This window comes from Symphalangus syndactylus, chromosome 9 (genome assembly GCF_028878055.3).
Source record: "Symphalangus syndactylus isolate Jambi chromosome 9, NHGRI_mSymSyn1-v2.1_pri, whole genome shotgun sequence".
NCBI classification, from domain to species: domain Eukaryota; kingdom Metazoa; phylum Chordata; class Mammalia; order Primates; family Hylobatidae; genus Symphalangus; species Symphalangus syndactylus.
In genome coordinates this window covers 10,365,374-10,385,904 of record NC_072431.2, presented here as the reverse complement: position 1 = coordinate 10,385,904, position 20,531 = coordinate 10,365,374, and the positions used below count along the sequence as shown (strand labels likewise).

General features: G+C 39.9%; 1 pseudogene; it reads left to right on the top strand.

Annotated features, from left to right (window-relative positions):
- The first annotated feature begins 453 nt into the window (after nt 1-453).
- On the top strand, nt 454-17,821 carry LOC129490611 (uncharacterized; annotated as a pseudogene).
- The last annotated feature ends 2,710 nt before the right edge of the window (nt 17,822-20,531 follow it).

The window sequence follows — 20,531 nt, the reverse complement described above, 5'->3', positions numbered from 1 at the left end:
TCCACACGGTCTTGATCTCTGCTATCTGTTAATCCTGTCTAACTAGGGCAGCCGCTGAGTTACATGATCTCTTCTCTGGGGCTATTTATATTTAACACAAGATTCAAGAAATGGTCTCAAACCCTAGTCTGGGAAACATTAAAAAGACAGATTCTTTCATACAATTTAGCAAGTTTGGACGGGAGGAGGTGTTGTTAGAAAACTGTATTTTGTCCAGCATTCCCAAAAAACAGACCCCCATTTGGTAATCACGACTTACAAGATCAAAAATTATTAGAACTCAGACTAATAAATCGCTAAAGTAGAATTTAATGCATGGGCAATGGAAATAAACATTTCAGAAGGGAAATCATACACTAGCAGCTGCCTATTAACCTTTACATACATTTAACTGAGTTGAGCGGTTTTAAGTTTTCATCTAGTCAATATCTGAATAAAGAAAGTTTAGACTAAATGATTTCCAACTTCACTTCAAGAACTGTACGCAGTGATGAGCTCGTAAATTAACCACATCTCCAAGAAAAGATGTCTGCATATATATATATATATAGCTCATATACATATACATATATACATGCACACGTTTATAAGAAATTGTGCTGACGTAAAACATGTAACCTACAATTCATGAAAATAATAAAATATACAATATTCTTTATTGTAAACTTCATATACATTTAACTTCAGTGTGACTTGCTATTTCTTAAAAACACTATCAGTTTTTATAATTATATGCCAACAATAGTGTCACAAAATCAGACTATGAATATATGCTTGATTACTATGCAATTCAGCACGGAAATCACTCACATCATTAAGAAATGAGTGTAGTTATGACAAAATGTTGGTTGATAATTTTGTTTACATTAAGGAATAAGATGAAAGTGAAATAAGCCATGTGCTGGAAATTCACTCATTCATCAATAAAGTGAGTGACTTCTTTGCTAAATTAGATAACAGTTTGTAAATACTGACAGAAATTTCTTCATGTTTTTTATGCTATTCACAATATCATTGCCACAGACAGGACATACTTTTAAGTTTATTCAGCATTTAACATTTTCTCCGTCACTTCTAAAATGTAGGCAATCAACAAAACATTAAATCAAGCCCTGATTTGCACCATTTGCTGATTGCTGTAGTATAAAGACTCCCACCTGGCCGATTTCAAGCTAACGACATGAAGTCTCTGAGGGCCAAGTTAGGAAGAGATGCAAAGAAGTATCTCTTTCACCAGGCAATTGATACATAACCTCAAGACCACAGATAATAGTTAAAAGTGATAAAGGAATTAGGAAGTCATAAGTTTTGAATGTTATTTTATATTAATATAAATTAATTGTTTATATAATTTAATTTTTAATAATGATTGTGTTAGCCGGGAGTGGTTGCTCATGCCTGTAACCCCAGCACTTTGGGAGGCTGAGGCGGGTGGATCACCTGAGGTCGGGAGTTCGAGACCAGCCTGACCAACATGGAGAAACCCCGCCTCTACTAAAAATACAAACTTAGCCGGGTGTGGTGGCGTGTGCCTGTAATCCCAGCTACTCGGGAGGCTGAGGCAGGAGAATCACTCGAACCCAGGAGGCAGAGGTTGCTGTGAACTGAGATCGCGCCATTGCACTCCAGCCTGGGCAACAACAGTGAAACTATGTTTCAAAAAATAAATAAATAAATATAATGATTGTGTTCAACAACTACTTCACAAAATTTCTGAAAATTTTACATTTGACTCAAGCCAGTTAGCACCACTTAGAGCCATTGTTATATTTGCTTGCAAATATTCAGATGGGAAGAGGCAAGGCAAAATAGATAAGTTAGCCAATGTTATGGGAGGAGGTTAGGAGAGGAAGAGTACGTGGAATAAAAATGTAGAAAAAAATGTTCTTACCTGTTTGCAACCTTAACTCCCAGAGATTACCATTGCAGTTTTGTAATAGGAACTCAGCAGCAGGATCCTCCACAGAAGAATGGAAATCAACCAATTGATAGTGGACCTTTGTCTCTGGCCATGGCGCCATCTCTAAAAGCAATGGTCCCGTGGTTTTCAATCCTGGTGCCCATCAGAATCACCTATGATGTTGTTGTTGTTGCTGTTGTTGTTGTTGTTGTTGTTGTTGTTGTAATACAGGCATCAGGCCCACCTAAACCAGAATTTCCTATGGTGAGTCCACTTTCCAATCTACTTTGAAATTTTAACCCAGAATGTTCATTGTTAATAGCATCTATTTGGCTTAAGTTCATATTGGTGAGAGTCAATTTCTAAAAGCTCACCCTGAAACTAGGTAATTACTCATGTCAATTTCAACAAGTATATAAAATAATTAACTTCTGTGTTTAAATGGGAAACTATAGGCAATGTGTTCTTTTTAGAATCAGCTATAAGAATCAGCTATAAGACATTTCATTTATAAAATTTCTTACAATTTTTTTCTAATAACCAGTCATAAATTCCCCATGAGTGAAAAGTTTATGTTCACAATATCCTGTTGCCTTTCTGTATTTTCAAAATTGAAAGATGAAGAAGAAACAGACTTTGATCTGACTGGCATTATGATGACAGGAACAGAGAGAGACATTTTTAGGACATATTTTCAAAACTGTCCACATGAAACGACATTTCAAGTTTGGAAAATCATATTACTTTAAATGGGATTTACATGGTTACATTCCAAACTACTTTGAAATTTTAACCTAGAATATTCACTTTTGATGGTGTCTATTTGACTTAAGCTTATGCTGGATAACTTAAAAGTTGCCATTTCAACACTCAAGTATTTCAAATTTTTGAAATAACTAACATTTGTAAGCTTCTGATCAACTTTAAAAAAAAATCAGCAAGCTAGGTAAAAATTATTTTAAAAGTAAAACTCAAAACTATCTCCAAAAAATGTTTATGTAATCAAAACAGTGTAAAAACAAGATTTAAAAGGATTACAATTCTGAACATGAATTTAGAAATATTAGTAATCACCTTATGTTCTAATCCTTAGCATTACAACAAAAGCATCATATCAGGCCATTTATTTTCACTGCTTAAATTGCTAACTTCGAACGTCGTCACATTTTAACCATTTCCCTAGATGACGCTCTCTAATTTGGAGGTCAGCATTCTCATAACATATAAGCAGTTTTGCCAAAATCCCTCCCTGAGTCTCTATTTTTTCCATTTACATTTGTCTTCTCCTCCACCTCAACACCTCACAATAGTAGTGTCAGTACTGGTAACAGTGTTCACAAAAGTATGAATCATTTTGCATGATAATCACTTAAAGTTAGTAGCACAACTGCAAGCCAATCTGTGGGCCAGTTTAGGGTTCAATTATCCATGTGTTCCTAAATGAACACCACATTTTACAGATTAATTCACCGCCAGGGTATAGGTAGAAAATTGTGGGTACAAACCATAAAATGTCTCTATCCACAGTGCTAGGTTTCCAATTCATTTCATCTTTGTTCATTTTTTTCCATGTTTATTGCTGACAAACTCTGCCAGTGTATATATTAGTCAGATACCACCTAATGTTCTTTGGCACTTAGTACATTTCCCATTAAGCTAAAATCCTAAAATAGCTTTTTAAATACTGAATTTGTATCTCTGCCAATATGAAATTGTGAAACCTTCCTTATCCATTTATTGCATCAAATACTTGATTTCCCCAGATGCTAAATCATTAATCTTGTCTGGATGTATTTCAAGATTAAACCTCCCATTTTAATAAATTTACATGACAACCAACAATAAATCTTCAGAGGCCCATCTTTCTGGCTCATGACCTGTCTTAAATCCTCTACCTGAAGCTGATACCTATACTACTTCTAGATTTGGAAACAAAGAACATATTTAGGAGATTACATTTAGACACAGGCAGCAAGAAATCTTCCTTTTATACATTTTTCTCCTTTCCAAGCACACGCAATAAATTTATACCTCTTCAGGTTAACAGAAAACATGGATGTTATTATACATACTGCTTTGTTCCCTCTGGCTGTCTTCAAAATACCTAAGACCAGGGCCTCAAATAATTTTCTGTAACAGAACTTTGCTGCCACCAACTGAACACATTCAACCAATGCAAGTAGGTTTTGTTTTTTGGCTTGGGGTTTTTTTCACAAATTAGTGCTGAAAAAGGAGATGAAGGGAAGACACATATTCTTTTGGCCCACATCCCAAACCCTAGCCGTAACTCCATTTTTAATCAGTAATACCACGTGAGCATTGAAAGAGAGCTGAGAATTCATATCTTGACATTAGCAATGGCAGCCCTCCCTTTGCAACTCTAAACTACTTTATATTAATAGAAAACTCCTCCTTTATTTGTAAGCAAAGGGCACCTGTTTCATTCATACAAACAAGCATAAATCAAAGACTTTGTGCCAGGAGTGAGTGGCATGTCATGAAATGGTAATGTTGACCTGGCCATTGAGCTGGGCTAAGTGAAAGTCTTTGAATCAATAATGGTTACCAGGTCAGAAAGGCAAACTCCTCTTATCTCATTCTCACCGGTGAATTCTTGCAAAAAAATTCAAAATAGTCTTCACAGGTGGCCCTAATTTCTTGTTCCCAAGCCAAATCCACTTTGGTCTTTTAAAGGGGTAAGAGACTATTTAGTCAGTTGTCCTAGACCTTTGCAACACATTAGAATCACCTGGTAAAATACAAACTTCAAGGCCCCTCCTCAGAACTCCCAGTTAGAGCCTCTCAGAAGGGAATTTGGGCAACAGCATATTTGAAATACAGGAAATCCTGAAATACAGCCAGAGTTGAAGAGCACTAGCTTAGGCCTATTCTCTCATTTCCTAAATGGGGGAACAGGTTCAGAAGAGTAAAACCAATCAACAAAAATATATGCACACACCCTTAAGGAAAACCTTGAGGAGGCCTAGAACATTGGGTTTGGAGAGTGTGATGCCTGGCTTCACTAAGGAGGCTTATTCAAAACGAAGCACATCCTAACCTGTTGATCTTTGCCAAATTCCTTTGTTCTCTTGAACAATTCAACATAAGCAGGATAAAAATGCTTTAACAGTGAAAAAAAAAAAAACAGTCTTTGGAAGATAATAAGAAAAATAACCTCACTTTATTTTCATTTCATATCTGTCCCATTTAGCTTGAAATTTTTGCCCTGTTGAAACTTATGAGTGCTGAAAACATATTTACTGTGAGTCAAATATGACCTAATTTGTTAATTCCCATGACCCTGATATTTTCCTTTAACATAGACGGCCCAAACATGGAATGTTTTCAGTACAATTAATATATATTTGAAGTTTTTCATTTATTCGACTTAATGTTTCTAGTATATAGAAGGAAACAATTTAATACATGGTATGCTGATTTTTTTTCTACAGTTTTCTAATTTTCTTACCTCTGTCTTTGGAAGATTCATTTTAGATTACTTCTAGTGCCTTAGGAAAAAGGTCTACCCACCATCACTACCCAAGAAAGCAAGTTAATGCTTTATGTTTCTCCTACTTCTTGGACCTTCCCAACTGTACCAGCCCCTGCCCCATCCAGACATAGCCCTAGCTCACCCAGCAGTAATTTTGCTGCAAGTCAAACCCTGATTCACCTGCCCTTTTTGCTTAGTAGTGTCTTTAACCCGCTCTCCTAGTGAGCACTCAAGAATCTTTGACATTAAATGGGTACTGCAACCCCTACCTGATTGAAATGGCTTTGACCTTGACAATAAAAAGCTGATTTCACCCAGTAGGGCTTCCTATTTTTGGAAATTCAATTCACACTGACTTATCAGGGGTGAGGGGGAGAGAAGCAAGCAAGACAGAGGTTGGTGGGGAAGTAACTTGAGTCCAAGACAGAGAGTTATAGCTCTATACATGGCAAGACACCCACTAGAAATCTGCTGGGATGAAGAAATGGTACACCTTCTGGGAGTAGCTAGCCCAAAGTAATAAAGTGGTCAGGCAAACAAGTTTCTTTCAGCTACAAAGCATCAGTAGTTGGTGCAGCATAGGGGCACAAGCAAGACTGCTTTGGTACCCATGTGGGAAAGTGTAAAGCTAAAAACAAGAGCATGTTTTCTTCCCACTTCTTAACAATACAGAATGGAATTGGGAATTCTGAGGACACTGGAGAAAACAAATATGATTTTGACCCTTAAAAGACCTCAGAATATAAATGAAAGACAGGGAAATCCAATGAATATGGTTACCAAAATGACAGAGGGCAGATCACCAGAGGCCAAATAGAAAAAAAAAAAAAAAAAAGGAAGAAGAAGAAGAAAGAAAGAAAGAGAGAGAGAAAGGAAGGAAGGAAGGAGAGAGAAAGAAAATGAAAGAAAAATAAAAAAAATTGCGGTTTATGCTGTCTATGCTGTCATTGGAAGAAGCATATGCTAAGGAGTATACACGAAATTTTTCTAGAAGTTTCCAATAAATAACTTAGGATCCACTGTATCGGGGGATAAAGGTGCTGAAATCACAGAAGGAACTGCTATTGACCACCTCTTAGGTTTCACGTGCTAGTGATAGCGATTAGCCAGTTCTACCCCCAAGATGTTCACTTCCCCACCTCCCACCTGTCCAGGTATTGCATGTCTTGGAAATAATGATATGCCTTCTCCTCAGTCCTGATGTATTCTTATTATTCCAACTGAGAAATTCCCACAAGAAATGGCTAGTTGGGGAATGGAGTAGTAGGCAATATCTTGGCTAATTATTGTCATAAAAAATAAATAATATTAAAACTAAATGTATTACATTTGTCAGACATTATCCTCTAATTAAATAAACACAACCAAAATAATTCCATCCAATAAGGCTACACTTACAAGAACAAATTTCACAGTTAATTCATTCTGGTAGTGCCAATAATACAGTTTTTATAAAAATTCAATCATCTACAGAGATTGTACTAAAGTTCTATTACAGCAAGGTAATTCTTGGCCTTGGATATTTTCAGGCTGAGATAATATGTTTGATGCTTTAAGGTGTAAAAATTCTGTGCTCACAACCAAAAACTTGTCTAAGTTCTTAAAGATATAAAACTTCATTTTTATATAAAAATGTGGTTCTTTTCACTAGTGCCTTAGAGCTGACACTTGCAAAGGTTAGGAATTGCATTCCACCAAAAAAAGCACAAAGAAACAAACGTTTAGTGGTGTTCATATGGACACTATATGTAACATCAGCAATGACTCCTCAGAGTCTTTTGAGTCCCATAGTGACATACTTGGCCAACAGACCCTGACAACAGCAGGCTGCTTGAAGTGGGTTTTGATGAGTCTGTGAAGCCTGTCATTGTAGCTCTCCTACCCTATCGATTATAATTGGCTGCCATTTGGTATTATGTGGCAAAGTTTACCAGCCACAGACTGCTGTATCATTGTATCAGGGCACTTTCTCTGCTGCTCTAAAAATTCTCATGCACCTTTGTTCTGGAAAGGAAGTATAATCATCAATTATAATCACAAAATAAAATCACCAAAATGTTCCAAGTGAAATGTCAGTTTTACTATCTGAAATATTTTAATTACCAATTTATCATCAAAGGTTTGAGAATTTTGTGGAAACTTCTTTATTTGATGTAATCTAACACTGCCACACAGGACTACGTGGTATACAGTTCCACCCGTTCCACAGAGATAAAGAATATGAAACCCAAACTCAAAGCATTCACATTCAGTGATTGTCAATGATTCACTGTTATATAAAAGCAACTTTAAATTACATGGGATAGGCCAGGCGCGGTGGCTCACGCCTGTAATCCCAGCACTTTGGGAGGCTGAGGCGGGCGGATCACGAGGTCAGGAGATCAAGACCATGCTGGCTAACGCGGTGAAACCCTGTCTCTACTAAAAATACAAAAAAATTAGCCAGGCATGGGGGCGGGCACCTGTGATCCCTGCTACTTGGGAGGCTGAGGCAGGAGAATGGCGTGAACCCAGGAGGTGGAGCTTGCAGTGAGCCAAGATAGCGCCACTGCACTTCAGCCTGGGTGACAGAGCAAGACTCCATCTAAAAAAAAAAAAAAAAATTACATGGGATATATACCAAGTACCCAAGAAATACACTGCAAGGGAGGAGAGTCTCCATCATACTCCCGCTGTTGTATTCGTATTATTGTAAAATATATCCTGCAGTCCCAACATCTGGGACATATTCCAGTGAAAGCTAGTGGTCACATTTAGCCGATATGCTTATAAACATATGATATACCGGCTGGTAACTGCTGAATGATGAGCTAGCCTTTTGGGTAAAGAGTGGCAATCACCTCTGTTTTGAGATTTGAGGTCTCCAGGAAATCCTTAGTATCAAAAACTGTCTTTCTGACTTAAAAACCTCAATTTCTGGGAATCCACCCTCTAGAACATTTTTTAAATGGAAAATATTTTCCCCAAATGCACATATTATCCCATACTAAAAAGATAATTATTTATCAGAACTAAACTTTTCAGCTGAGACTTCAGACACCATGGCCTGAAACAGGAGAGACAGTTATAAAAGAGGGAACTAGCAAAGACATGATGAGTAGAGTACTGAAAAGAACTTGCCTGCTTTCCAAGCTGAGTAGTTTCCTGGCCCACAAAGATATTTTGGCAGACCAGTATGCTGCTTTGATCTCAAAGATGGCAGAAAAGGAAAGTTGGCACTGGAGGTGAGACAGAACCATGGGAAAACCTGGCAGTAATAGATACTATTTCATAGGAAGTATCAACAATGAGAAGCCAGAAAACTAATAGAAAGGGAGACAAAAAGATTACATTGCTGAACTTCAGTTTCCTTACCTATAAAGTGTTGGAAATATACCAACCACAGGCTACCTTAATCCCAGTGAGGCTCAGATGAGAAAATGAAAATGAAAGCATTTTAAATATTCCAAGTGTTATACAAAGGTAAAGTATATTGCACATATCAGATCCTTTTCACATGTAACAACAAATAAGGGAAAGTTTTCTGGATTTCTGATTGGTTGTCAAAATGTGAGCCCCTGATAAGTTTTTATGGACCAAAGACTGACTTGAAAAAATTCCTAATACCTCCTCTACCATCTTCGTTTCCTTTTCGTTTTCCCTTCAGGTTGGTATAAAGAAGAAAAACAGGAATAAAAGATGCTGCCTATTTCTGATTTCTCAGTCTATCTGAAGCTGCCACTATAGAGATTGCTTTTGTTTCTGAGATGAAGCAGGGAACCCTCTTAGGGTCCTGTGCCTGGTCCCCAAAGCATGAAAATAAAGAAAAATCTTGAGTTCTTTAAAGGGAAACTCCAGGCACCTAGCTAGCCATGAAAAGTAAATGATCAACTTGATATGTCATAAGCAAGAAGGTAATAGTAGCTTAAAACAATAGCTAAGAAAGTTAGAGACATGAGATGGGTGGTTCCCTATGGAAACTATAAATAATATGTTAACATACGTCCCGGAGTTGTTTTTCAAAACTCAGACCACCACCAAACAGATCTGCTGGCCCATAGAACTCAGATAAGCAGGAACTGAGGGCTAAACTCTGACCACTGTTCTTTGTTCTGAAGTTCTTCCTTGGAGGCATAGAGGAAGTCATACCCCAAAGCAGAGCTAACATTCTTTTCTACTGACCCCAAATTTTCAACAAGGTTTCTCTTCCTTAACCAATTACAACTCAAAAAAAAATTCTTTTAATCTACCTATGATCTGAAAGCCCCTACTTTAAGATATCTTGTCTTTTTAAGCCAAACCAATGTATAACCTCCATGTACTGATTTACAATTTTGCCTATAGCTTCTGGTTTCCTAAATTTTCTCCTACCTTTAAAAACTCTCATTTACAAGCTGTCAGAGAGGTCAGGACTTAAGCATGAACTGCCTGATTCTCCTTGTTGGTGCCTTACAAATAAACACACTCCTTTCTCCCACTACAAGCTCCAATGTGGCTGTTTGCCCCTTACTACACCAGACAAGTGGGCCCCAGTTCAGTTCAGTGACATGTTTTGATTGTTGTTCCTGTCTCTTCCATCAGCACATCTTTAATTGAAACTGTAGAAGCTGTGGGCACCAAAATACTATGTGAAGTAAATGAATTCAGAGAGAAAACATCCACAGAAAAAAAAATCCTTGATATGAAAGTTGCTATAAGCTGCATTGGTAAAATAACTTTCATAGTTAGAGCAACTGTTAACCATTCATTTAACACAGTGATAACTATATTGAATGGACTAGTGAATGCAGACAACAAACAACTCTATTAATGTGCAAAGATACTGAGAAACTTATTCTGGGAAGTGGTTGGTTTGGTAAGGCAAAATGAGAAGGCAGACCTTTAAAAATATAAGTAAGATAGACAAAAATCCTGTTGAATCCACACCACTTCCTTTACCAACATTGACTATTAAATCCAGTGGTCACAATAGACACTAAATTTGTTCTGGGGTACAAGTTCTAGAAGTGAATATTGATCAAGGCTTCTAAATGATTTTTATTTACTTTCAAATGTAGATCAATGAAATAGAATAGCTATTCTATCCTATCTCTTTGACTAATAACAGACGTAGATTCTAACAATCACCACTGTTTTAGTCAATAATTACAGGGAAACTGAAATATGGCTCCAAGTTTATATAGTGTAGCATAAATTTGAAAGCAATAAAAAATAAGACATTCAGAAGAAAAAGGGCAGAACACAATAAACCAGGAAAAGGAATAATAACCACAGTTAATCAAAGAAATATCTGTTGAACACTTACTATATTCAAAAGCTACATGTTAACTTTTTAAGTACATTATTTACGTTATTCCTCTCAACAATGCAAGAGAGATGGCATTAGCCCTACCTCAGTGGACATTAAAAAAAGAAAAAAAAAAAAGCTTAGAGATATTTTCCATTGTTCTGCAGCTAGAAAACTAGGTAGCAGGCAATTAAACTGACTCTAATTCAATATAATAACTTAACTTTATTGTAATAGTTTTCTTATTCTATTTAATATAGAAACAATAGGTTCAACAATTATAGCCCAGGGTGCCTATGATGGATAATATTGAGTGTCAACTTGATTTAATTGAAGGACGCAAAGTATTGTTCCTGGGTGTGTCTTGGAGGGTGTTGCCAAAGGAGATAAACATTTGAGTTAGTGGACTAGGAGAGGCAGACCCACCTGCAATCTGGGTGGGCACCATCTAATCAGCTGCCAGTGCAGCCATGATAAAAGCAGGCAGTGGAACTTGAAAAGACTAGACTGGCTGAGTCTTCCAGCCTCCATCTTTCTCCCATACTGGATACTTTCTGCTCTCAAATGTCAGACTCCAAATTCTTCAGCCTTTGCACTCTTGGACTTACAGCAGTGGTTTGCTAGGGGCTCTCAGGCCTTTGGCCACAGACTGAAGGCTGCACTATTGGCTTCCCTACTTTTGAGGTTTTGGGACTTGGACTGGCTTCCTTGCTTCTCAGTATGCAGATGGCCTATTGTGGGACTTCACCTTGCGATTGTGTGAGTCAATACTCCTTAATAAACTCCCCTTCGTGTGTGTGTGTGTGTGTGTGTGTGTGTGTATATATATATATATATATATAGAGAGAGAGAGAGAGAGAGAGAACACTGATTAATACTGATTTTGGTACCAGAAGTGAGGTATTAGTCCATTCTCATGCTGCTATAAAGAACTGCCCAAGCCTGAGTAAATTGTGAAGGAAAGAGGTTTAATTGACTCACAGCTCCACGAGGCTGGGGAGGCCTCAGGAAACTTAAGACTGTGGCAGAAGGGGAATGTGATGGTTAATACTGAATGTCAACTTGATTGAAAAATGCAATGTATTGATCCTGGGTGTGTCTGTGCGGCTGTTCCCAAAGGAGATTAACATTTGAGTCAGTGGGCTGGGGAAGGAAAACCCACCCTTAATCTGGGTGGGCACCATCTAATCAACTGCCAGGGCTGCCAAAATATAAAGCAGACAGAAAAAAAAAAATGTGAAAAGGCTAGACTGGCTTAGCTTCCCAGCCCACATCTTTCTCCCATGCTGCATGCTTCCTGCCCTCAAGCATCGGACTCCAAGTTCTTCGACTTTGGGACTTGAACTGGCTTCCTTGATCCTCAGCTTGCAGATGGAGTATTGTGGGAGCTTGTGATCATGTGAGTTAATACTACTTAATAAACTCTCATATATACATATATATCCTATTAGTTCTTTCCCTCTAGAGAACCCAGATTAATACGACTTTTGGTATTGGGAGTGGTTCTAGAGGAACAGAATATTAAGGATGGAGTGCTTTTGTTGGTTTTGGGGTTTCTGGAGTTGGCTGCTTAACATGATTAGACCAAAATATGCTAAGGACTCTACTTCTAATAGTATGGAGAACACTAATAGTCCTTGGCATGAACTGTTTAGAGTTATGCAAAATAAATGCACTTGATACTCCTGATTCACTGCTCATGGGAGGCAGAGTTCAGTGATTCTATACACAATAACTTTGACTTATGTGGAGAACCAAGGCATATAACGAAGTTTGTTGGTTGCTCCTAAGTTCACCGGAGCAAAGTGATGAAAGGAAATCATGAACTCAGGCATTCTAACTCCCAACTTCAGAAGCAGATACTGAGCTTCAAATCTGCTAGGATTGCCCTGAGGGGCAGTGTTATCTCCTATAGAGAAAGAGCTGAAATTGTGGAAAAACAGACACAAGCTCTGATTATGCAAGTGGCTGACCTGCAATGAAAGGTGCATGCACAGCCTCGCCAGGTGTCTACTGTTAAAGTGAGGGCATTGATTGGAAAAGAATGGAACCCTGCAACTTGGAATGGGGATGACATAGGAGCACCCTGATACAGCTGGGGACACTGAGCTTGTAAACTCTGATAAGCCCTTTTTTTTTCCAGAAGAAACAGCTTCCCCATCCCCAGTAGTGGCAACATCCTCTCCCCAGCCCATGCTGCCATCAGCCTTTCCACCTTTGTCTGAGAAGATACACCCTGTGCTGCCTGAGGCAACAGTGATGGCCTCCCCTGAGGCAATTGCCACACAAGATAATATTTATTCTAAGGAGCCACCCCCAACACCCCTGTCTGCTTCTAGACCTGTAACTAAATTCCCAGCAGGCCCCTAGAGGTGAAGTTCAGAGTGTCACCCATGAGGGTCACTCTACAATTGAAAAGAACTGCTTGAGTTTTCTAAATTATATAAGCAGAAATCTGGAGTAACAGGCATGAGAACGGACATTAAGGGTGTGGAATCATGGTGGAAGAAACAGAGTTAGATCAGGCTGAATTTACTGATACGGGCCCACTAAGTAGGGACTCTGCTTTTAATGTTGCAGCTCAGGGAGTTAAAAAATGTTCTAATAGTTTATTTGCTTGCTTAGCTGAAATACAGATTAAAAGATGGCCCACTGTGAGCAAGCTGGAAATGCCTCATCTCCCTTGGTTTAATGCAGAGAAAGGAATCCGAAGGCTTAGGGAGACTGGGGATGGTGGAGTGGATTATTCACTTCAGACCTATTCATCCCAGCTGGGAGGGTCCAGAAGATATACCCTTGACCAATGCTTTGCAAAATAGGTTTGTGAAGGCAGCACCTGCATCTTTGAAGAGCTCTGTAATTGCTCTTCTCTGCATGTCAGATCTAACAGTAGGAACTGCAGTCATTCACTACTAAATTTAAATACAATGGGAATAATTGGATTCCAAGGTGGCAGGGGCCAAGTGGAGGCACTCAGCCATCAAAGATAAGGTGGGCATAGCTACCATAATGGACATCAGAGTCAAAGCAGCAATCAGAATAGTCTGACTCATGTAGAGCTCTCGCACTGGCTAATTAATCACGGTGTTCCTAGAAGTGAAACTGATAGGAAGCCTACTGCATTTCTACTAAATTTATATAAGCAGAAAGCTTCCTGGTCAAATGGACAAAAGACTAATTATAATTATAAAAACAGAGAATAATGGCCCCTCAATCAATTTCTAGACTTGAGCCAGTTTACAGACCGAGAACCTCTTGAATGAAGGGGAGGCCGGGTCCCCTTAAAGAAGGACCCCATTACACTACCGACAATTTATGCCATTAATCTTTCTCCCATCCTTCCCCAAGCAGACCTCTGGCCTTTTACCCAGGTAATTGTTCATTGGGGAAACAGAAATGATAAGACATTTCGGGGACTACTGAACACTGGCTCTGAGCTGACATTGATTCCAGGGGACTCAAAACTTCATTGTGGTCCTCCAGTTAAAGTAGGGGCTTATGGAGGTCAGGTAATTAATGGAGTTTTAGCTCAGATCTGGCTTACAGTGAGTCCAGTGGGTCCCCAGACTCATCCTGTGGTCATTTTTCCAATGCCAGAATACATAATTGGTACGGACATACTTAGCAGCTGGCAGAACCCCCACATTAGCTCCCTCACTGGTAGGGTGAGGGCTACTATGCTAGGAAAAGCCAAATGGAAACCATTAGAGCTGCCTCTACCTAGAAAAATAGTAAATTAAAAACAATATCACATCCCTGGAGGGACTGCAGAGATTAGTGTCACCATCAAAGACTTGAAAGATTTCTACCACATCCTTATTCAACTCAGCCATTTTGCCTTTGCAGAAGACAGATGGGTCTTGGAGAATGACAGTGGATTATTGTAAGCTTAGCCAAGTGGTGACTCCAATTGCAGCTGCTGTACCATATGTGGTTTCATTGCTTGAGCAAATTAACACATCTCTTGGTAACTGGTATGCAGCCACTGACTTGGAAAATGCCTTTTTCTCCATTCCTGTACATAAGGCCCACCAGAAGCAATTTGCCTTCAGCTGGCAAGGCCAGCAATATACCATGACTGTCCTACCTTTGGGGATACATCAACTATCCGGCTTTGTGTAATAATCTTATTTGGAGAGAACTTGATCGCTTTTCACTTCTGCAAGATATCACACTGGTCCATTACATTGATGATATTATGCTGATTGGATCCAGTGAGCGAGAAGTAGCAAACACACTGGACTTATTGGTGAGACATTTGCATGCCAGAGGATGGGAAATAAATTCGACTAAAGTTCAGGGACTTTCTACCTCGCTAAAATTTCTAGGGGTTCAGAGGTGTGGGGCCTGTCAAAATATTCCTTCTAAGGTGAAGGATAAGTTGCTGCTTTTGGCCCCTCCTACAGCCAAGAAAGAGGCCCAATGCCTAGTGGGCCTGTTCGGATTTTGGAGGCAACACATTCCTCATTTGGGTGTGTTACTCCAGCCCATTTATCAAGTGACCCGAAATGATGCCAGTTTTGAGTGGGGTCCAGAACAGGAGACGGCTCTGGAACAGGTCCAGGCTGCTGTGCAAGCTACTCTGCCACTTGGGCCATATGACCCAGCAGATCCAATGGTGCTTGAGGTGTCAGTGGCAGATAGGGCTGCTGTTTGGAGCCTTTGGCAGGCCCCCATAGGTGAATTACAGCAAAGACCTCTAGGAATTTGGAGCAAGGCCCTGCCATCTTCTGCAAATAACTATTCTCCTTTTGAGAGACAACTCAGCCTGTTGCTGGGCTTTGCTGGAAACCGAATGTTTGACTATGGGCCATCAAGTCACCATGTGATCTGAACTGCCTATCATGAACTGGGTGCTTTCTGACCCATTGAGCCACAAAGTGGGTCATGCACAGCAACATTCCAACATCAAATGGAAGTGGTATATACGTGATCGGACTTGAGCAGGTCCTGAAGGTACAAGTAAGTTACATGAGGAAGTGGCTCAAATGCCCATGGTCTCCACTCCGGCCACCCTGCCTTCTCTCTTCCAGCTGGGGAGTTCATGATCAGTTGACAGAGGAGGAGAAGGCTAGGGACTGGTTCACAGATGGTTCTGTGTGATATGAAGGCACCACCCAAAAGCGGACAGCTGCAGCACAACCACCCCTTTCCAGGACATCCCTGAAGAACAGTTATGAAAGGAAATCTTCCCAGTGGGCAGAACTGTGAGCAATGCACCTGTTTGTGCACTTTGCATAGAAGGAAAAATGCCCAGATGTGCAATTATATACTGAATCACGGGCTGTAGCCAATGGTTTGGCTGGAGGGTCAGGAACTTGAAAAAAGCATGATTGGAAAATTGGTGACAAAGAAATTTGGGGAATAGATATGTGGATAAACTTCTCTGAGCGGTCAAAAACTGTGAAGATATTTGTATCCCATGTGAGTGCTCACCAATGGGTGACCTCAGCAGAGGAGGATTTTAATAATCAAGTGGATGGGATGACTCATTCTGTGGATACCACTCAGCCTCTTTTCCCAGCCACCTCTGCATCCACCCAATGGGCCCATGAACAAAGTGGCCATGGTGGCAGGGATGAAGGTTTCACATGGGCTCATCAATATGGACTTCCACTCACCAAGGCTGACCTGGCTACAGCCACTGCTGAGTGCCCAATTTCCCAGCAGCAGAGACCAACACTGAGGCCTCAACGTGGCACAATTCCTCGGGGTGATCAGCCAGCTACCTGGTGACTGGTTGATTATACTGGACCTCTTCATGCAAAGGGCAGAGGTTTGTTCTCACTGGAACAAACATTTACTCCAGATATGAGTTTGTCTATCCTGCATGCAATGATTCTGCCAAGACTACCATCCAGGGACTCACGGAATGCCTGATCCACCATCATGGTATTCCACACAGCATTGCCTCTGACCAAGGCACTCACTTTATGGCTAAAGAAGTGCAGCAATGGGCTCATGGTCATGGGATTCACCAGTCTTACCATGTTCCCCATCATCCTGAAGCATCTGGATGCATCTGGTTGCGCACTTTGCATAGAAGGAAAAATGCCCAGATGTGTGATCTGATAGATCTGATAAGCATCTGACAGAACAGTGGAATGGCCTTTTGAAGTCACAGTTACAATGCCAACTAGGGGATAATACTTTGCAGGGCTGGGGCAAAGTTATCCAGAAGGCCATGTATGCTCTGAATCAGCATCCAATATATGGTAATGTTCCTCCCATAGCCAGGATTCATGCGTCCAGGAATCTAGGGGTGGAAGTGAAAGTGGCATTATTCACCATCACCCCTAGTGATCCACTAGCAAAATTTCTGCTTCCTGTTCCCACAACATTATGTTCTGCTGGCCTAGAGGTCTTAGCTCCAGAGGGAGGAATACTGCCACCAGGAGACACAACAATGACTCCATTAAACTGGAAGTTAAGCTCGGGTGTGGTGGCTCACGCCTGTAATCCCAGCACTTTGGGAGGCCAAGGTGGGCGGATCACGAGGTCAGGAGATCGAGACCATCCTGGCTAACAAGGTGAAACCCCGTCTCTATTAAAAATACAAAAAAAAAAAATTAGCCGGGCGTGGTGGCGGGTGCCTGTAGTCCCAGCTACTCAAGAGGCTGAGGCAGGAGAATGGCATGAACCCAGGAGGCAAAGCTTGCAGTGAGCTGAGATCACACCACTGCACTGCAGCCTGGGTGACAGAGCAAGACTCTGTCTCAAAAAATAAAAAATAAACTAGAAGTTAAGATTGCCACCTGGACACTTTGGGCTCCTCCTACCCTTAAGTTAGCAGGCTAAGAAGGGAGTTACAGGGTTTGCTGGGGTGATTGACCCAAACTATCAAGATAAAATCAGTCTACTATTCCACAATGGAGGTAAGGAAGAGTATGCGTGGAATACAGCAGATTCATTATGATGTCTCTTAGTATTATCATGCCCTGTGATTAAGGTCAATGGGAAACTACAACAGCCCAATCCAGGCAGGACTACAAATGCCCCAGACCCTTTAGGAATGAAGGTTCGGTTCACTCCACCAGGAAAAAAACCATGACCTTCTGTGGTGCTTGCTAAAGGAAAAGGGAATACAGAATAAGTAGTAGAAGAAGGTAGTCATCAATACCAGCTATGACCACGCGACCAGTTGCAGAAATGAGGACTGTAATTGTCATGAATATTTCCTACTTCTTTGGTAAAAACATGTTTGTTCAAGTAAACACTTGTACTAAGAAAATATCTTCATTTTATTTCCTTTTTTTATCATGTGACATAATATTTATTGACTTCATATCAGCATTTAAGTATTGTTAACTTTATGTAATAGCATCTGGGTTGGGGAATTGGTGAATTTCCAGTTGTATGAAGGATAGTTGTATTATGTTAGGCATAATCATGACCTTATTATTGTCTTTATTTGAAGATTATGTATGCTCTCAGGAGATGTGTGTGGGTTCAGGTTGACAAGGGGTGGATTCGTGATGGTTAATAATGAATATCAACTTGATTGGATTGAAGGATGCAATGTATTGATCCTGGGTGTGTCTGTGAGAGTGCTGCCAAAAGAGATTAACATTTGAGTCAGTGGACTGGGGATGGCAGACCCACCCTTAATCTAGGTGGGCACCATCTAATCAGCTGCCAGTGCAGCCAGAATATAAAGCAGGCAGAAAAATGTGAAAAAGCTAGACTGGCTTAGCCTCCCAGCCTACAGCTTTCTCCCATGCTGGACGCTTCCTGCCCTTGAGCATCAGACTCCAAGTTCTTTTTTTTTTTTTTTTTTTTTTTTTTGGTTAAAATTATTTTCAATGGCATAAATAATTAAAATATGTACAATTAAAATCAAACAATTCTATCCAAAATATTTTTTTTTTTTTTTTTTTTTTTTTTTTATTATACTTTAGGGTTTTAGGGTACATGTGCACAATGTGCAGGTTTGTTACATATGTATCCATGTGCCATGTTGATTTCCTGCACCCATTAATTCGTCATTTAGCATTAGGTGTATCTCCTAATGCTGTCCCTCCCCCCTCCCCCCACCCCACAACAGTCCCCGGAGCGTGATGTTCCCCTTCCTGTGTCCATGAGTTCTCATTGTTCAATTCCCACCTATGAGTGAGAACATGCGGTGTTTGGTTTTTTGTCCTTGCGATAGTTTACTGAGAATGATGTTTTCCAGTTTCATCCATGTCCCTACAAAGGACACGAACTCATCATTTTTTATGGCTGCATAGTATTCCATGGTGTATATGTGCCACATTTTCTTAATCCAGTCTATCGTTGTTGGACATTTGGGTTGGTTCCAACTCTTTGCTATTGTGAATAGTGCCGCAATAAACATACGTGTGCATGTGTCTTTATAGCAGCATGATTTATAGTCCTTTGGGTATATACCCAGTAATGGGATGGCTGGGTCAAATGGTATTTCTAGTTCGAGATCCCTGAGGAATCGCCACACTGACTTCCACAATGGTTGAACTAGTTTACAGTCCCACCAACAGTGTAAAAGTGTTCCTATTTCTCCACATCCTCTCCAGCACCTGTTGTTTCCTGATTTTTTAATGATGGCCATTCTAACTGGTGTGAGATGGTATCTCACTGTGGTTTTGATTTGCATTTCTCTGATGGCCAGTGATGAGGAGCATTTCTTCATGTGTTTTTTGGCTGCATAAATGTCTTCTTTTGAGAAGTGTCTGTTCATGTCCTCTGCCCACTTTTTGATGGGGTTGTTTGTTTTTTTCTTGTAAATTTGTTTGAGTTCATTGTAGATTCTGGATATTAGCCCTTTGTCAGATGAGTAGGTTGCAAACATTTTCTCCCATTGTGTAGGTTGCCTGTTCACTCTGATGATAGTTTCTTTTGCTGTGCAGAAGCTCTTTAGTTTAATGAGATCCCATTTGTCGATTTTGGCTTTTGTTGCCATTGCTTTTGGTGTTTTAGACATGAAGTCCTTGCCCACGCCTATGTCCTGAATGGTATTGCCTAGGTTTTCTTGTAGGATTTTAATGGTTTTAGGTCTAACATATAAGTCTTTAATCCATCTTGAATTAATTTTTGTATAAGGTGTAAGGAAGGGATCCAGTTGCAGCTTTCTACATATGGCTAGCCAGTTTTCCCAGCACCATTTATTAAATAGGGAATCCTTTCCCCATTTCTTGTTTTTGTCAGGTTTGTCAAAGATCAGATAGTTGTAGCTATGCGGCATCATTTCTGAGGGCTCTGTTCTGTTCCATTGATCTATGTCTCTGTTGTGGTACCAGTACCATGCTGTTTTGGTTACTGTAGCCTTGTAGTATAGTTTAAAGTCAGGTAGCGTGATGCCTCCAGCTTTGTTCTTTTGGCTTAGGATTGACTTGGCGATGCGGGCTCTTTTTTGGTTCCATATGAACTTTAAAGTAGTTTTTTCCAATTCTGTGAAGAAAGTCATTGGTAGCTTGATGGGGATGGCATTGAATCTATAAATTAGCTTGGGCAGTATGGCCATTTTCACGATATTTATTCTTCCAACCCATGAGCATGGAATGTTCTTCCATTTGTTTGTATCCTCTTTTATTTCATTGAGCAGTGGTTTGTAGTTCTCCTTGAAGAGGTCCTTCACATCCCTGGTAAGTTGGATTCCTAGGTATTTTATTCTCTTTGCAGCAATTGTGAATGGGAGTTCACTCATGATTTGGCTCTCTGTTTGTCTGTTATTGGTGTACAAGAATGCTTGTGATTTTTGTACATTAATTTTGTATCCTGAGACTTTGCTGAAGTTGCTAATCAGCTTAAGGAGATTTTGGGCTGAGACAATGGGGTTTTCTAGATATACAATCATGTCATCTGCAAACAGGGACAATTTGACTTCCTCTTTTCCTAATTGAATACCCTTTATTTCC